The sequence below is a fragment of the Monodelphis domestica genome, chromosome 5, assembly GCF_027887165.1.
Source record: "Monodelphis domestica isolate mMonDom1 chromosome 5, mMonDom1.pri, whole genome shotgun sequence".
In the NCBI taxonomy this organism is placed as follows: Eukaryota; Metazoa; Chordata; class Mammalia; order Didelphimorphia; family Didelphidae; genus Monodelphis; species Monodelphis domestica.
In genome coordinates, this window is record NC_077231.1 from 140,460,500 (window position 1) to 140,480,888 (window position 20,389).

At 35.9% G+C, this 20,389-nt stretch overlaps 1 long non-coding RNA gene across 1 annotated transcript in view; it reads right to left on the reverse strand.

Annotated features, from left to right (window-relative positions):
- Positions 1–4,466: 4,466 nt before the first annotated feature.
- The window catches only part of LOC107650111 (uncharacterized), a 135,975-nt gene continuing 120,052 nt past the window's right edge, over positions 4,467–20,389 (reverse strand). Inside the window, exons 2-3 of the long non-coding RNA XR_008912221.1 lie at positions 6,545–6,688; positions 4,467–4,773 (exon numbers count right to left, since the gene is read on the reverse strand). This is a non-coding gene — a long non-coding RNA (uncharacterized LOC107650111). The remainder of the gene's footprint in view (positions 4,774–6,544; positions 6,689–20,389) is intronic.

Sequence of the window (20,389 nt, forward strand, 5' to 3'; positions counted from 1 at the left end):
TTTGAGCTATTAATGTAATCATCTGTCTCCCACTCTTGTAAAGCTTTGTGACCTTGATTGTAAAGTTTGATATATTCATAAGGTTCTTGGTCTTCTTAGCTTTCTGAGTCAAATGTCATTGTATATAGTGGTTCTGTGTGATTCATGTCTTGCACTGACTCTTGCTTGGTGATTTTTATATTCCCCAAGTCTTTTGCAAGCTCTTGCCTAGTAGTATGCTGTAATTCTTGTGTTATGTGTTGATAAATTTGGTTCTTGTGTGTTTGTTCCTTCCTGTGGATTTGCTATCATGTCCCAGTTTTGTTCTTCAGCTACAGACTTCTCTTTTTGCTTTGAACATTCCTTTTGCAATCCATCATCAGTTTGCAATGGAATTGCATTAGCATGGAGACTTAAGGATGGTATAATAATGTTTGTGTTTGCTTTTTTTTTGAGCAGTTACTATTGGTTAGAATTCTTTGGCATAAGGATTTAAGTTTGACTTTTCTATTATGACATTGGTATGTTCTTTTGTAATATCACCCCTGCTTTTAGTGTCATTGACCCTAGGAGGTCTGCTAATTTGAATGTTCTCTGTTATTGAATTTTCCTCCCCATTTGACCATTCTGTTGTTTGCTCATGTGCTTCAATTAATTCATTCGCAGTTTGTTTAGAATCTTTAGAACCCTCTACTATTTGTGTCTCATATGGTTCTGTTTTTGGTTTTGCTATTTGTTCTGTACTTTCTGTTTCTAAAGTATAGTCTTTCCTTTCTGCTAAGTTACTTTTGTCTTGTGCTGAGACATGTTGCAATTCACTATTGCTTGGATCTAAGCTTTCATGTTCCTTGCTTTTAAAGTTATAATGTCCTAATAAGTTTAAGGTTTGTATTACAGACTGTTGCCAGTTCTGTTCCTTTCCCTTTCTTTGCATTTTGTTCCACTGTTCCAAAAATTTTCTATTTAATCTCTGTTACATCATTATCTAATTGGATTTCTTCTTCTATCTGCCTTTAGTTTTATTTTGTGCTTTTGCCGCCCCCCCCCCCCGAAGTTCTATTTGCATTCAGTCCCCTTCCTTTTTATTTTCCCCACTTCCTTTCCCATTTTTCCTTTTTGATGTTAGCCCATGCACCTGGCTTCATAACTGACTTTGTTTCTCAGCACCTGAGACTACTTGCGAATAATGTGGTTTCACCCTTTGTAGGATGTATCTCTTCATGGTTTCTAAATTTGGTGCTTGCAATGAATTCTTACAATTATAATTATAACATTTTCAATTTATTTGAGTATTGTTGCTGCTATACTTTATGTTGCTTTTCCAGGACCTCTGATTTTTGTTAGCTTGGACTAATTGTGCCTTTAAATAACAGTCTTGAACCATGTGACCCATTTTTCCACATATGAAACTATGGGTACATTTCTCCTTTGATTTTTTTTTGTGTAATTTTTTGTGGATTTGTATGATTGCAGAGTGGCTAGATTTTTTATTTCTTCGATTTCTTTTTGTTTAATTGTACTATTTGCCTCCTTGAGCCTGGTTTTAAGCTCTTTTATTATTTCATCCTTTTCCTCTAGGACCTGTGAATATGTAAGTTGCAGTTTTTCTTAAATCTTCCAGACTTAGTGTTTCCTAGTCTGGGCACTGAAGTTTAAAATATGATTTAATAGGTGTGTTACTGCCTTTCACAAATTGTCTCCTTATGTGTTGAGATTTTGTTCCATTAAATTTTCAAATCCAAGCATATCCTCTGCTACTTCAATCACTCCATCAAGGAACTTTGATGGATATTCTCCACTTTCCTGTCTAAATTTATCAAATTGTCCCCAAGTATCTGGCCTTTTTGGAAAAACTTTTCATTGCCTCTAATAGATCTTCTCTGGCCTTTTTTAGATAATGTAGATTTGCATTATTAGATAACTCTTAAGTCTGTTCCTTCCTCTGGCTATGATGTTAAATGTATTTCTAGTTTCATCAATGAATTGCTATTTTTCCCTTTTTGAAAATAATTCTGAGAGAAGAATTTCAGTGTCCTGGAAATTTGGATCATAAAGTCTAATTGCTCTTTGCCGTCTTGTATCTTGAAAAGCCCTTTGCAATGGGAAAAAAAATGTTTTTTAAGTCTGGCCCTTAAAGAGTCACCTCCTCCCTTCAGGAGTAGTTTCTTTTGGCTGTGGTGTTGCTAGGCAGATTAGTTGCATTTAACACTGCTCTGAAAATGGCTGCTTTCCACAGTAGCAGGGGCTTTTGAAATGTATGTAGGCCCAATCTCTCTGAAAAGTCTCTGATACCTCCAACTACTTTCTTTTTCCCAAATTTTTGGCAAAATAGGTTGGAAAAACCTACCTTTGAAGAGAATTTGAATTACTTGTTTCTCAATTCAATCTTGGTATGGAATTCAATGGTTTCAGGGCTAGATTCTTCCCCTCCACTGGAGTCCAGATGGTGCTGCCCTGGTATAGTTTTGGGTTGAGTAGCAGGATCCTAGTCGCCTATGATAGCCTTTATCTGAGAAATGGCTGGGAACCAGATCTTATCTCTGTCCAAATTCCTGGCTTGTATCAGAGGGATGAACAGGGTGCTGAAACCAGCTTCCACCTTCTGCTATAGTCTTCAGCTTCATTATTTTCTCCTAGGAAAGCTGGCCTTATGCCCTTTCTCTTGCTATGCTCCGATATGTTGTCCTCAGACTCAACTCTATCTCCTTGAACCTTGCCTAGTAAGAAGTCTAAAGTTTGGGGTCTCACCTCAAGTGGGAATCCATCCAGACCAACTGAAGATTAGACATCTTTCAGATCCCCTGAGGTAGATCCACAACCAAAATACGTGCATGCTTTGAACTATATTAATGTATAATTCTGTATTAATGGAGGAATCCACTGGGATTTCTCTTTGGTTTTATGAAATCTTTGTTACATCCCAGGCTTGTCTTTATCTTTCATGTACTACTTCTTAGGACTTAGTTGGAAACTTTCATGCCATTATTTTGACCAGAAGGCTCTGTATACCAATTTTCCCTCCTTTTCTTACACATGACCTCTATTATATCTCCTCTTTGTCTCCTGGTAGGCATCCATTTGATGGTACTTATATACTTCCCATGGATTTATCCTCTCAAAAATCTTTGCCAATGATTCATTCTGTAACTTCCCTCAGTATCTGGGTTTCCCTAGCCTTGAAACATCCATCACCTCTATAGACTTCTCAATCTAGAATATCCCCCTTTAAGTTTTACCTCTTTCTCCCATTAGAGAATTCCCTATGGAACTTTCATTTCCTGGCAAGTGCCAGGATAGCTTTTATTGGCCCTCACAGTATTGTTCTTGGCTTCTAGACTTCAAAACCACAGTGCCCAACTTTTTAGCTCCTTTTTGTGTGTTGACTTCCCCCATTAGAATGTAAGCTTTTTGTTTGTATGTGTACCCCAAGTGCTTAATACAATTCTTGAATACAGTAAGCAAATAATCAATGCTTACTTCATTCCTTCCTCTCATCTAAGTGTCTACTCCTTCCAGCAGTGCAGACTTCATCTTATCCATACCTACCCATTCTGTGTGATGACTGACCATGTGTCCCTATTATCTTTCTAGTGGATCAACTCCACAAGCTAGGGTTTTCCCTGTAGATTATTTATATTCAGGGAACATCAATGGAGCACACAAGTTCTGTACCCATTATCTTTTGCTCTAATAATATAATTGGTCCCCAATATAATGATCTAAAACTTTTTTGAGAACACATCATTATTATGTGGCATTTTAGCATGTACCCCAAATATATGTTGATTAATAACAATAATAAAAAATAGTCAACATTTATATAGTACTTATTATGTGCCAGGCACTATAAATGCTTTACTATTATTATCTCATTTGAGCTGCAAAACAAGCCTGGAAGGTAGGTGTTATTTTGATCCTCATTTTACAGATGAGGAAAGAGACAAACAGAATTTAAGTGATTTGTCCAGGATAACACATAGCTAGTAAATGCCTGAGGCTAGATTTGAACTCACATTTTGCTGATTTTTAGACCCAGTACACATATATTTTATTCATGTTAATTTTATAAATATTTTAGTAATACAGGAAATAAAGATAAAGATAGGGACTGAATCTATGATTTCAATGGCTTAGGAAAAGCTGTGCTGAAAAAATTCCCTCTAAAAATGTAAGTCAGAACTTTCTTTGCAACTTATACTTTAATAGAGTATCCTAGCTATTGAGAGATAAGTGATTTTCCTAAGGTCACACAGCCAGTAGTTGTCAGAAGCAGAATTTGAAACCAGATCACTCCAACTGCCTCTCTATCCACTGTTTAACACTACCTCTCCCTATACTAATACATATGTACACACACATATATATATATATATATATATATATTTAAACACAGAATATTAAAATGCAAAATTAGAAATGTTAAAATAAGATGATGATAAAATAACATTTAAAATAATTTCATTTTTATTAAACCTTTTGTTCTCCCTTTTTAAAAATAAAAGCAATATTATTGGATGTGCTTTATAACTTATGGAATCCTTGGGTATCATTTTGTGCTAGAATGATTTGAAGGTCTGGTTCTCAGTTCAATTTATTCTGATATTCAGTTTAATGGCTGTCATGTTTGAAAAGGAAACCTCACAAAGATACATAGATATGTACGCATCACCAGCCGTGCTCACAAAATTATGACACTCATTTTTCCACTCACATTCACCAGTTGTGCCAAGGTTTCTGTTGAAGTCTGGCTAGCGAATTTCCGCCTTCCTTGATGTCAACAGATGTTCTTGCCAGCTAATCGAAAGAAGATGTATTTTTATAATTTTAGCAAAGAGATCAAAAACTCACTGAACCTCTTCATTTTGAAGATTTTTAAGCAGGTTAAAAATTCTTTTTTAAAGACTTTTAATATGGGAGATTTTATGGATGATAAACCTATTGTTTGGGGCATCAAAAGCTTCATTTTTAAATGTCTTTTTAATCATGCTGGCTTCATACTATCATTAGCTAATATCTCAGAACATAACACACAATTCATTGTTAATGATAGTGAGGTAAAACTACATTTTGAATAAGCTATAGCATCTGCTATTGCCAAACATTGTATGTGCTAAGCATTCTTTCAAATATTATCTCATTCGACCTTCCCAACAATTTTCTTTCATGAACTAATACCTCTTATTGTCTTTGGTCACAGAATAAAACATATTCTCCCCCGGCTTCATTTGCCTCTTCAAGAAGAATCCATAAACCATTCTTTTTAACAGCAAGTTCCCTTTGTCCTCTGATTTCATTTATAGCAAGAATGTTAACACTAATATAATTCAGTTTCCTGTCCAGTGACCAATGTATCAATAGGGAAATTAGAAAAAGAGGAAGGCCTTTAGGGAAAGATAATGAGTTCAATTTTGGCTATGTTGCCTCTGGACACACAATAAGAGAACCTACTCTCCTGACTTTTTTATTTGCCTTATTTATTTATTCCAAGGTAAATCATGTGAGCTGTCCTTTCATTTAGTTGCTACTTGCTTCTGTTTTCTGGCTTTATTTCAATGAAAACTCAGTGAATATTGGCATGATATGATTCAAATCCTCTAAAAGTGTGTCCAGACCTTGGACGCTGAAAGATCTGGATCTTACACTGAGTGTATCAACCGCTAAGTTAACATTCATGAGCAGCTGTAACTGGGAGCATCTGAAGAGCCTCATTTTCCTTCCTCATTCTTCTACTACCTGCAGAAGCAGAAAGGGGCGAGTAGAGGACTGAGGGGCACTGGATGATGTTCTTGGTTTCATGAGCTGCCCCAGTGAGCCCTAATTAGAAGTGAGCATCATCAGTTACCGGGATCATACTCAAGCTTTTCCAGAATGTTAGCAACTGCAAGGTCTAGTGAGCCAAGGCACAGCTTTTGAAGATCCCAGGTCACATCCATGCCACAATGAGGGACCAGGGAAAGGAAGGGAAGGAACAGAAAGGGAAAGACTTTGGAAAGATGCTGTTCTGGGGGAAAGCTCTAATGTCTCCGAGACGACAATAATAGCTATCACCTCTATACCCTTTTAAGGTTTGAAAAGCACTGTATGTATATTTTCTTGGCAAGATTCATGAAAGCAGAGCCTATCTTAACTAAAATCTCAGTACTTACCTGGAACCTAGCAATATTCCATACATAATGGACACTTAAAGTTTGTTTCAACAGTAGGAAAACAATCAACATAATTATTCGTATTATAAAATAAAGCATCCAAGACCACATGATTATATCAATAGATGCAGAAAAAGACTTTGTCAAAATATAGTACTCATTTATTTTAAACACCACTCAAAGTATAGACATAGAGAGACCTTTTTAAATATCACAAAAAGCATCCTTCTAAAACATGAAGTAAGCATCATATGCAATAGGGATACACTAGAACATTTTCCAAAAAATATAGAAGAGAAGCAAAATCTTCACTAATCCCACTATTATTTGAAAATTTCAGGAAATGCTAATGGCAGTAAGATAGAGGAAAGAAATCAAAGGCAAAAAGATAAAGAGAGGTAAAGAGAAAATGAAACTACCTCTATTTGTTGATGGCATACAGATGGCATACTTCCACAGCACGATTTTCCCCATTGCAGTTTGGATATATCGTGGGTCCACGTAAGAAACTAAGTGAGAACTTTTGGGGAGTCTTTTGGAAGCCATACATGACAAGTGAAGGCCTGCAGATGACACAGAAAAAGTTTAGAAACTTGGGAACAGCTAGGTGGCTTGTTGGATTGGAAACCAAGTCTAGAGATGTGAGGTCCCAGGTTCAAATGTGACCTTAGACACATCCTACTTGTAGGACTTTTGATAAGACTCAACTCTCAAGGCCTAGCCCTTATTGCTCTTCTGCCTTGGAACCAATACACAAAATGATCTTAAGACAGAAGGAGAAGGCTCAAAAAACACTTAGAAACTCTTTAGCCTATGAACAAATACTAAACCTGAATTTTACAATAAGATACTGTAATCATCCCACAAAAAAAAAGAAAAGAAAAAAATTCAGACTTCTCAGGTACAAAGGGAAGGCCAAAAAAATTTTACATGGATTTTCCCAATTACAGGGATGTAGCATCCTTTACCCACATGGTATGAAAAAGAAACCTATACTTGGAAAATCAGCAGAAATACTAAGTCAATTAATAGATTCAGCAAAGTTGAAAGCTACAAAATAAATCCTCAAAAATCAACAGCATTTCTAATTAATAGTAACAAAACCAAAGAAGGACTAAAAAGTAAAATTCAATTCAAAATAACTACAAATGCATAAAATATCTGGGAATTGAGCTGTCAGAACAAATAAAAGACTTAATGTTTACATTCAATGATAAAATATTATTTAAAGAAATAGAGAACAAATTTAATAACTGGAGCAACATTCAGTGCTCATGATTAAGTTATGCCAATGTTATAAAAATGACAAAACTAACAAAGTTAATTTATACTTTTAATGCTATGCCAATCAAAATACCAAGGGGATATTTCATATAACTTGATAAAATAATAGCACAATTCATTTGAAAAAAACAAACTAGAATATAAAAGAAAATTATGAAAGGAGGGGGAAAAGGGAGAATAGCATTTCTAGAATGCAAACTATATTATAAATTAGCAGTCATCAAAGCCATCTGATATAGATTTAAAAATAAAAATATAGATAAATGGAGAGATTTGGTCTGGAAGAATCAGAAACAATATAATTCAATAACCCACTATTTGATGAAGTAGAAAAGATAAATTACTGAGGGGAAAAGTCCTTATTCGATTAAAAAGTGCTAGGAAATGTGGAAAGTCATCTGGAAAAAAGTTAAGCTTGGACCAATACTTTGCATCATATTCTACAATACTTTCTAAATAGATATGTGACCTCAATATTAAAAAGAAATGCTATAAAATTTTGCAAGAGAAGTAGACCATATAGCTCTCACACCTATGGATAGGTGGTGTATTTATTCTTAACCAATGAAGAGATATAAGTAATAACAAAAATAAAATAGATAGCTGAGGATATAAAATTTAATAGCTTCTGCATAGACAAAATTAATGCACCTAGGGTAAGATGTAGTCAAAAATGGGGAAAAATGTTTAAATTAAATCTCTGTGTTTGATACCTAAGGCATTTAAGTGTATCTTCTCTCCTTCTCTCTCTCTCTCTCTCTCACTCTTTCTCTCTATATATATGCATATGTATGTTTCTTTGTATGTATATATGTATGTATTTATTTTAATAGATATAGATATGACTGAGTCATTACCCAATATATGTGTTCAAAGAATATGAACAAAAAGAATTGCCAAATATTCACAATATGAAAGAATATTCCAAATCATTAATAATAAGAGAAATGAAGATCAAAATAATCCTGAGATTTCACCTCACACTCTTTATGTTAACAAAGGTTACCCAAAAAATGCACTGAATACCTGATGGTTTAGGGACTGTTCAGTGATAGGCACAATAGCATATTGTCAGTGGAGCCATGAAAAACTATGATTTGCAAAGCAAAATGGAATTATGCTTTAAGAATTATTTAGATGACCATATCATTTGAACCAGAAACTCTATTACTGGGCTTATACTACATACATATACATATACTACATACATATATAGGTACTGGATAGATTTAGGTCACTCCCAACTTTCAGGGTGAGCACAGCACCCCTTGAGACTGGGAGGATGTGCTCTTCAAACTATGTCCCAAGACTTCAGCCCCTTTAGCTTTCCTTCCATATACTCCAAATCTATTAGCCTATTCTCTGAGTTACTGCCATAACTCTACCCTCTGGGGCCAGGCTGAGAAAACCAGATTCCTGTTCCCTATGGGACAACTCAGTAATCATGTTTCCACTAAGCCACTTTTTCAGATTAAACGACCCTTCCTTGTTCCTTTAACTGACCCTCCTCTGACCCTGAGATCCACTCATCCTCCTGTTCATGCTCTTCTGAATGCATGTTAGCTGGTCGAATTGTCTCCAAAAACATGGTGCCTGGCAATGAACACAACACCCCAGGTGTCGTTTAGCCAGAATGGTATTAATCATCTCCTTTGGACTGGAGATTTCTGTTAACACAGGCTAAGATCACGATTCCTTTTTTTTTTTGGCTGCAACAGCCTACTATTGACTCATACTATAAAAATAGATGACATTTATATAGCACTTGAAGGTTTACAATGCACTTTACACACATTATCTCATGTTTGATCCTAATAACAGCCCCAAGACTTAATTGCTACAAGTGTTATTATACACTTTTATAGTGGAGGAAACAGAAGCTCAGAAAAGTTAAATGACATCTATTTTCACACAGGCGGTGAATGTCATAGGCAGGATATGAACTTAGTTATCTCCTAGCTGTGCGTCCTGCATTCTTCCCACTAAGCCAAATTATCTCTGAACTTGGAGACCACTAAATTCTCCAGGTCTTTTTCATATCAGGTCACAAGGTTGTAGATGTAGTTCCTGAGGTTCCATGTAAATCATAATTCAAAGTCCTCTCAGAGGAAATTTCAAACAATGGAAACTATTAATTTATTAATTAATTAAAATATTAATTTGCTTCTCTTGGCTTGACTTCCTTTCTTTAGTAGTTAGTTATTTTTCAGTCATGTATGACTTTGTGTGGAGTTTTTTTGGTAAAATACTGAATGATTTGCCATTGCCTTCTCCAGCTAATTTTACACATGAGGAAACTGAGGCCAACAGGGTTAAGTGACTTATCCAGGGTCATACCAGTATTAAGTATCTGTGGCAAGATCTGATTTAAGGAAAATCAGTCTTACTCCAGGTCCAGCACATTATCCACTATGTCAACTAGCTTCCATGACTTCCCTTACTTACCTCATTAAAATTTTAGAAACAACTACTTTGATCTAGATATTGAGATACTTACCACACAAACAGTCCCAGGAAAGGAACAGTAATGAGACAATAAAATAGTTAGAAGAGAAATTAATAATTAAGAAAGAGAAAACAATATCAACCACAGACCTAGTCCTACCAGATTTACCACCTCCACTCCCCTGAGGAGGCTGCAAAATAAACCCTTTAACACTGATGTTTGATAGGGCAAGGTAAAATGACATTGCATCTGAAATAAGGGAGCTGAAGCCTACAGTACGTGTGAACTTGATATTAATGAACCTGCCAATATCTGCAAATGAACACAAGTCATTTCTTTGGCCATACCGGGTTCCTTTTTTAATTTTATTTTTTCTCCAATTACATGTAAAAACAGTTTTCAACATTTTAAAAAGAATTCGAGTCTCAAATTCTCTCCCTCCCTCCCCCCAGCCACCAAGATGGTAAGCAGTTTCTTATAGATTTCATATATGCAATCAAGTAAAATGTTTTCCACATTTATTCTTTTGTTAGAAGGAAACTCAAAAAAAATTAAGAAAGTAAAAAAAAAAGTTTGCTGTGGTCTGAATTCAGACTCCATCAGTTCCTTCTTTGGAAGCAGATGGCATTTTTTACCATGAGCCCTTTGGAATTGTTTTGGATCATTGTGCTGCTGAGAATAACTAAGTTATTCACAGTTGGGTTGTATGGTATTCCTGTCACTGTGTACAATGTTCTCCGGCTTCTGCTTATTTCACTCTGCTTCAGTTCTAGGTTCTTCTGAGATCCACCTACTTGCCATTTCTTATAGCATAATATATCATACGCTATAACTTATTCAGCCATTCCCCAATTAATGGGCATCTCTTCCATTTCCAATTCTTTGCCCCAACAAAAAGAGCTGCTTTAAATATTTTCATACATATAGGTCCTTTCCCCATTTTTGTATCTCTTTGTGATACAAATCTAGAAATAATATTGCTGAGTCAAAGGGTATATACTATTTTATAGCCCTTTGGGTATAGGTCCAAATTGTTCTACTGAATGTTTGAATCAACTCACCACTCCCCCAGCAATGCATTTGTGTCCCAGCTTTCCCACATCCCCTCCAACTTTTGTCATTTTTTTCTGTCCTAAGAGTCAATCTGATAGGTGTGGAGTTGTATCTGAGAGTTGTTTTCATTTTCATTTCTCTAATTATTCGTGATTTAGAGCTTTGTTTTTTGTTTTTTTTTTTCTGCAGAACTATAGTTTTAATTACTTTAAGAGCTGCCTGTTCCTACCCTTTGACCATTCATCAATTAGTGAATGACTTATATTCTTATACATTCAACTCATTTCTTAATATGTTTAAGAAATAAGACCTTTATTAGTAAGACTTTGAAAAATTTTGCAGCATTATGATTACTGGGAATTATTCTCTATCCTAGTCAACCCTGCTTAGTGTCTGTCTCTGACCTACCCTCAATTTGCCCTCTTTTCTATCAGCTCCATTCTCCTCTTATTCCCTTTCATTCCTACATTAATGCAAGGCAAGAAAGATTTCTATACCCAATTGATTGTGTATGTTCTTCTCTCATTGAGACAATTTTGATGAGAGTAAATTCATGTGCTCTACGTTCCCTCCCCCCCATCTTTCCTTCCAAAGTAAAAGCTCGTTCATGCCTCTTTTATGTGCAATAATTTACTCCATTCTATTTTTCCCTTCCCCTTCCTCCTAATGCTTCCCTTTTCTCATGACTTTATTTTATTTCATTTTTATATAATCCCATCATTTTTACATCACAGCCTTGCCCTCTGCCTATGTCTATATTTCTAGCTGACCTAATAATAATAAGGCTCTTAGGATTTTTAAAAAAATCATCTTCTCATGTAGGTATGTAAACAGTTTAACCTTAATGAATGCCTTTTGATTTCTTTTTTTATTGTTTACCTAATAATGCTTCTCTTGAGAACTATATTTGAGAATCAAATTTTCCATTCAGTTCTGGTCTTTTCATCAAGAATCTTTGAAAGTCCTCTATTTCATTGAATTCCCTTTTTTTCCCCTGAAAGATTATTATCAAGTTTGCTGGGTAATTCTTGATTGAAATCCTAGCTCCTTTGCTCTCTGGAATATATTACAGGCCCTCCAATCTTTTAATTTAGAAGCTGTTAAATATTGAGTTCTCTTAACTGTGGCACCACCATATCTCAATTAATTTTGGGGGCTACTTGTAATATTTTCTCCTTGACCTAGGAGTGTTGGAATTTAGATTCAATATTCCTGGGAATTATCCTTTTGGCATTGCATTCAGGAAATGGTCAATTGATTCTTTAAATTTCTATTTTACCCTTTTGTTCTAGAATATCAAAGTTGTTTTTCTTGATAATTTCCAGAAAGATGATGTCTAAGCTCTTTTTTACATCATGGTATTCAGATAGTTCAATAATTCTTATATTATCTCTCCTAAATTTATTTTCCATGTCAGTTGTTTTTTCAATGAGATATTTCACATTTTCTTCTATTTTTTTAGTCTTTTGACTTTGACTGTTTTTTGATGTTTTGTAGAGTCATTAGCTCTATTCTAATTTTTAAGACATGATTTTTCTTGAGTGAGCTTTTATACCTTCTTTTCCATTTGGCTGATTCTGCTTTTCAACACGATCTTCCCCTTAACAGATTTTTTGTGCCTCTTTTGCCAATTGACCTATTCTTGTTTTTTAAGTATTTATTTCTTCATTTTTTGTGCCTTCTTTACTAAGCTATTGTCTCTTTTTTCATGATTTTAATATCACTATTATTTCTTTCCCCAATTCCCCTTTTACCTCTCTTATTTGGTTTTTAAAATCCTTTTATTGAGTTTCTCCATTAATTCTTTTTGGGCTTCAGCGCAATTTCATTTTTCTTGGAGACCTTGGATGCAGCAGTATTGACTTGATTGTCATCTTCTGAGTTTGCATTTTGGTCTTCCCTGTCACCAAATAACTTTCGGGGCTGTCTTTCTTTTGTAAAATTATTTGCTCATTTTCCAGCCTGTTTCTTTTATTTTTCTTTAATTAAAAAAACTGTTAATGTTCAACTCTGTACCTGTGGTGAAGGGAGCACTTTTCCAAACTTCAGGTTCTTTGTGCAGTTGCTTTCAGACGTAGGTCTGGGGAATTTGAAATTTTCAGTTCTTCTGAAGTGGTATGATGTAAGGAGAGAGATGTTTAATACTCTCCTACCTTATGCTCTGTTCTGTGATAAACCTCAAACCCCCTTTTATTCCTTGAAACTGTGACCAGGGACCCCTGCTCCCCTGTGGCCACAAGCACTGGTGTATACTAGTGCTTCTCCTCACCCTGAGACTGTGATAAGAGTTTTCACCTAGAGCCATTGTAATCTCCTTCTGAGCAGTTATCCAAATACCCACCACTTACTGTCTGTGGCTAAGAGCTCAGAAAGTCTTTGATGATGATTCAATTGCACCCAAGGCCTGTAACTATAGTGAAACCTGTCTTGGTATGCTGCTTTGGGCTCCACTTCCATCCCAGTGCACTAGATCATTAATGCCAGCTTTCTAAGTTGTCTTGGGATGAAAAATTATTTTGCCTCATCTTTTTGTTGGTTATGCTGCTTCAGAATTTTTTGAAGCATTATATCATAGTTTTTTGGAAGATAATTTGGTAAAAATTAGGTGGGTTCGTGTACCTTCTCTGCCATCTTGGCTCTATCCCCACCATATTAGCTTTTGATAAAGATCTAGCATTAGTTTGACAAAGGCAATACTATAGCTTACAATCCTGTTCATCTTCATTTGCTGCCAGCCCAACTCATCTCTCCCTTCTTCATGGTCACAAACCTTAGCAAAAACCTCTCATCTTTTTGATAACAATTTCCTCCCTTAGGCTTTTCCCCAAAAAGAAAGAAATTTAGTTTAAAAAAAGTCTCCTTCTTGTGCTTTGCTATCCATTGATAAGAAATTTCTCTCCATATCTGCCAAAGAAAGAAGGAATAAAGATGCATGTAGATTGATCCTATTCAGTGCTCATAGACCATACAAGATCAGTTGTAGGCTATAATCCTCAATCCAGAGTTTACTGACCCTTTTCCTAAAGAGACACCAGCTTCAAAGAGTTTGAAGAGACCACAGAGGTAAACTCAATTCAGTTGCACAAGCAATTATTATATACCTACTTTGTATCAGGTAACATTATCAACCTCATCAGTAAAAACTGAGAATTTTTTAATGCTTTTAAGTTTGAAGGTTGCTATTTTACTTAAGTTGCACAATATTCCTATGAGGGAAAAATACTAATATTATTAACTACTCCTCCATTTTAAAGATGAGCAAACTAAGACAGAGAGAGTTCCCAGGACTTGTCCACAAAAAATATATCTAGTAAGCATCAGAAGTGTGATTTGGAGCCATGTATTTTAATTACAAATCCAGTGTTCTTCACTAGGCGATGGGATTTGTTGTTGTCCAGTTGTTTTTCAGTCACGTCTGACTCTGTGCGACCCCATTTGGGGCTTTCTCAGCAAAGATACTAGAATGTTTTAGCATTTATTTCTTTAGAAAATTTTTCAGATGAGGAAACTGAGGCGAAGAAAATACAGTAAAATGATTTATGTAGAATTACACAGCTAATAAGTATCTGAGGCTGGATTTGAATTCAGAAAGATGAGTCATCCTGACTGCAGATCTGGTACTCTATCCACTGCACCATCAAACTCCCCAGGCAATGAAATATAAAGACACCAAAGGAAAAGACCCTGTCCTTACCATCCCCCTGTATTGCTCTCTAATCATTTTGATGATACTATACTTGTTACAATTGATTTTTTGGAGCCCAAGTTCTAGACTTTACATTTATATATCAAATTATTTTTAGTTACCATTTATATAACAATATAATATGTAATATGACAATAATATAACACAAATTATTTGTCATATGTAATAAATTATAATAAATATGATTATCTAAGAGAGACAAATTCTCACATTTGCTAGGTCCAAAAATCTAGATCTCATTCTTTTTTCTCTTCCCTTTCACCACTCCCCCATCTTCAAGTAGTCAAGTAATATGATACAGGTTGTACATATATTATCATATAATACATATTTCCCTATTTATCATGTTGTGGAGGAAATAAAATGAAGAATGGCATATTTCATTTGACATTGGACTCCATCTGTTGTCTATGTCTATGACACTGAACATTCATTTTTATCACGAGTCCCTTGGGGTTCTCCTGAATCCTTGCCTCATTGATCTTAGTCGGGTCAATCACAATTAATCACCCTATCTTATTGCTGTTACTGTGTACAAAAACAGTGTTCTCCTGATTCTGCTCACTTCAGTTTGAGTCACTTCATATAAGTATTTCCAGGGTTTTTTTTTTTTGGTAATCATCTTGTTTGTCATTTCTTATGGCTCAATAGAATTCAATCACAATCGCATGCCACAACTTATTTATCCATTTCACAATTTTTTTAAAAAACCCTTACCTTCTGTTTTAGAGTCAATATTGGTTCCAAGGAAGAAGAGAGGTAAGGGCTAGGCAATGGGGGTTTAGTGACTTGCCTATTGTCACAGCTGGAAAGTATCTGAGGCCAGATTTGAACCTAGGACCCCCCATCTCTAGGTCTGGTTCTCAATCCACTGAGCTTCTCAGTTGCCCCCCTATTCATTTCACAATTGATAGACACCTCTTCAGTTTTCAGTTCTTTGTCACCACAAAAAAGAGCTGCTATAAATATTTTAGAATATATAGTTTTTCTTTTTCCCTTGATTTCATTAAAATTCTTTATTGTTGGGAGTCATTCTTTCTAAATAACTAGGTGGAACAGTGGATAGAGTGCCAGGCTTGGAGTCAGGAAGATATCTTCCTGAATCCAAATTTGGCCTTAACACACCTACTAGTTGTGTGAACCTGGGAAAAATTATTTAACCTTGTCTGCCTCAGTTTCCTCATCTGTAAAATTAACTGGAGAAGGAAATGTCAAAGCACTCTACCACCTCTGGCAAGAAAATCCCAAACGGGGTCACAAAGAGTTGAATAGGACTGAAAAAATGACTGAACAACAAAACATTCTTTCAAGCTTCTGGATATCTTTTTGGATCTAATATCTAAGTACAAACATTTGAAAAGCATGTTATATTCACATTTCAGATCACTGAAGAAAGTTTAAAAAGAGCAAGGCCAGGAAAAAGGGCTCCAGAAGACTCAACTGGATTTCTCCCCAATTTCTACCTTTTCATCAATCACAGCTCTTTTATGTCCAATAGCTGAATCAGTTATGAATCTACCATACCCCAGCACTAATCCACATCAGTGCATCTTGCATGCAAGGATATTGGAAGTGAATTAGTACTTAATAAAATGCCTATTAAATGAACATCAAATGTATTGCTGAGACTAAGCTATTTTGCGTCTATGGTTGTTCCTTGATTTACCAGTCTAGTAGGTTTCACTCATTTCATAAGTGGAAACAATAACTTGCTCAGGGACATCTATTAGCAAGATATTCACAATTTCAGGACTAGGAATGCCAGAGGAGGAGGCAAAAACACGCCAAAAAACAGAAACAAAAAACAATAAAAGATGATATTCAAATGCACAAGGTCAAGAATCTAAGTGAAGCAATAGAAGAAATAGGGGCCAACAGCCCCAAATTATAAATCTCTGTCCTATGATCCCCCAACTCACTAATCAACCAGAGAAACCCCCTATCACTGTCCCTCATTACTCATTCAGATGGATCCGCAAACCTTTCAATTGCCAGAGAATTTTTCCATTGCCTCTTCCTAGGAAGCCTTTTTATCCCACCACCCTCCCACAGTGACCTGCCATTTTATGTCTAATCAATGTATGTGCCACAGAGGTGTCCGGTGTAGTCCTTTTCTATGGAGCTCTGTCTTCCTCCCTGTGCAGGAATTGGCTAGCTAAGTGTCAATAACTCTGCATTCCGCTTCTCATCTTCCATCCCCAGGTCTCTGTCTGGGACTATCTGGCCATCATGACTTGTCTTTCAATAGCTCAGTCCCCACCTACTGGCCACTCTCTTCAGCGAGATTCACCAAGTCATTTCAGTTCACTCACACCTCCACATTCATAGCTAAAAAAATAAAGTTAAGTGAATAAAAGCATGGATAAAAATAAAGTCATTCACTACCTGAATACATGAATTAGGTGGCACAGCGGATAGAGCTCTGGGTCTGGAGCCACGAAGACCTGAATTCAGATCTGCCCTTAGATACTTACTAACTGTATGATAGCTCAATTCACCTCTTTGCCTCAATTTCCTAATCTGTAAAATGGAAATAATAATAATATTAATAATATTTACCTCCCAGAGTTGTGGTAAGGATCAAATGAGATATTTGTAAAGTGCTTAGCACAGAGCCTGGTACACTGTAAGAGTCATATAAATATTCATTATTATTATTATTACTAAATAACAAATAACAAGCTCTCACACTCCAAAGTAAATTCCACCTCTCTCAAGTTGGAGTCCATTTATCTTTTCATCACCCTCCCAAGTTTGTAGGTAAGACATTTAGAGCTGGAAAGGATCTTAAATGTTATTCAGTCCAATCCCTTCACTTTACAAAAAAGGAAACTGAGGAAGATTAATTGACTCGCCTAAGTTCATGTAATTAGTAAGTAACCGAGATGGATCAAACCCAGGTCATTCTGACTCCAAACCCTGCAGCCCACCCACTATGTCTTGCTGTTTGCTTAATAAAAACCTTTCTACCTCCAAACTCTTGGAGATGGGAGCAGTGGAAGGATTTGAAGCCATTTTACCAGCTAATTCAAATGAAGTGGCTCTGAGTTGAAATCCCCTTTTGCTTTTGCCAGGAAGTGCGATGCACAATGGTCTCTATAATCTGTACACCTCCAGCTGCGCCTCTTGGCTTTGACCTGTTTGGGCATCTCATTCTGCTCTCCAGATCTGTCCCTGGCTCTTGTCTGTTCACCTCTGCAGGTTAGGGAATGGGGAGAAATGCCTTGCCTCCGCCATGCAGTAGCAGTCCTTCACAGGGCCATCCATCCAGATTCCATTCAAGATGCTCCTGGAAGTCACATTCACGACCCAAGTACTGATTGCTGCAAGATCCTCTGGGTGATGGAGGTCAGAAGTACAAGTGCTCATCTGTCTATCCAGACGCAGATCCACAGCCAACTTCCCTGATTCTTTGCATGTGCTTTATATAGGTTTTCCATCATCTGCATATGTTTGTACGTGGTGCTGATTCCTTACGTTTGTTTTATAGGTGTAAACTATTAGGGAATGAAAAATATTTATTAACAAATGGGATCAATCAGTGAGGAAGATTGTTTCCAAAAACAAAGGAAAGCTCAAAACCTCAATAAAAAAAGAACTGGAATCTGGATTGCATTCTCAGCTCTCCTGCTAACTGGTTATAACAGAAATGTGTCAAATTGCTTCCTTTTCTAGGGCCATTTCTTTACCTACCAAAAAGGGGGATCAGTCTATACGAATTCCAAGGCTTCTTCCAACTCCAGAATCCTATCATTCCTTGTAGTAGAACTGCTGTGCTCAAATAAACAATCAAAACAGACCCTTTCTGAGATGCTCAAAAATATTCTGACCACGATTTACTTCATATTCTCCATCTAGGAGGTCTGATTAATAAGTGCGGCTCATCACCTTTTGGTCAACAAGCAAATTAAGAAGGAAGAATTAAGAGGCAGCTGGGTGGCTCAGTGGCTAGAGAGCCAGGTCTAAAGACTGGACATCCTAGGTTCAAATCTAGCCTCAGATACTTCCTAGCTGTGTGACCCTGGGCAAGTCACTTATTCTCAATTGCCTAGTCCTTACTTAGTATATAGTATATATTGTAAGTATTGTATCTATTTAACATATATATATTTTAAGTATTATATATAGTTTATCATATATATTTTAAGTATTGCAGATACTTAGTATATCATATATAGTAAGTATTAAATATATTTAGTTTATCATATATATTTAAGTATTGTAGATACTTAGTATATCATATATTGTAAGAATTGTATATACTTATATCATATATATTGTAAATATTGTATATGCTTAGTATATAGTAAACCAATACTTAGTATTGATTCTAAGATGGACAATAAGGATGTAAAAAAAAGGACTTGATCTTTTAATTGGATTAACTTAATAAATTAATCAAACATTAGTCCATATGGTCCTTTACCCTACAGAAACTGCACATTCCTCACTTGATATTATTTCTATTGGAAATAAGATACTTCATTTCCACTGGAAACTGATTCTTTTAGTGGTCACAGAAGAATTCCTCCTCTCTGACCCTTAGTTTCCAATCTGCGAAGTGGGGATAATACCTTATGCCACTTACCTGAGGGTTTGGGGGACAATCAAAGAACATGGATTTATAGCACTTCACAAAGTTGCATACGATGGAGGTTTATTATTTTTATGATTATAGCTGTATTATGGTAATAAAATTCCTGGATTTCATCACAGATTTTAATCATACAATCATGGATTTAGAGTTAGATGGTGTCTCAGAGGCCATGTATTTCAGGCAACTAAAGCTATTAGAGGTTACATGACTTGTGCCAAGCGACAGGTAATAAGAAGTTGCTATCCTAGCCCTTCTGACTGCAAATCTCATACAACATTCTCTGAACCATATTACTGTCCATTAAAGAAAACAGTGTTCCCCATCATCATCCTTGGTATATGTTTTTAAATAAATCATTTTTTTAAAATCTCAAGATAATTTGACTTTTCCCCACTTTTATTCTTAGAATAATGGCAAACAAAAAATTTTAAAAATATATAAGTGGGGGTAATGCCATAGCTTTGTATCATTCTATAGCAGAGCTTCCTAACATGGGGTCCATGAACTTTTTTTTTAAACCTTTACCTTCCATCTTAGAATCAATACTGTGTATTGATTCCAATGCAGAAGAGCACTAAGCGCTAGGCAATGGGGACCAAGTACCTTGCCCAAAGTCACACAGCTAAGAAGTGTCTGAGACAAGATTTGAACCCAGAAGCTTCCATCTCCTCACTCTCTATGCACTAAACCATCTAGCTGGCCCCTGCACATGAATTTAGATATTTGAATAATTGAATTTTAATACAATTATTTTCTTTATAATTCTTTGGGCTTTATTTAATGCATTTAAAAAAATTTTTGCTGAGGAGGCCATTGACTCCACCAGATAGCCCAAGAGATCCATGATATAAGAAAGGTTAAGAACCTCTACTTTACAGGCTTCCTTTCATCTGAATCGACCTACATTCATCTCCCTGATGCTTTTGGAGAGTCATTAGTCTCAAGTCACTTACTTCTTGTTATGAAGTACCATTGAATCTCGGTCACCAAAATGTTGCTTGTCTCTTTCTTGGCCTCATTTCCAATTTGTGGTTCAGCTTCCCTGCCTCTCCATCTGGTCTGTGGCTTCCTGAAACACTCTCTTTGCTCCAACTAAGCAACTCCACTTCTCCTTCTCCCCTCATGCTACTGAAATAAAGTATTTAAAAGAATAATTGAATCTCACTTAATAAAAGGAA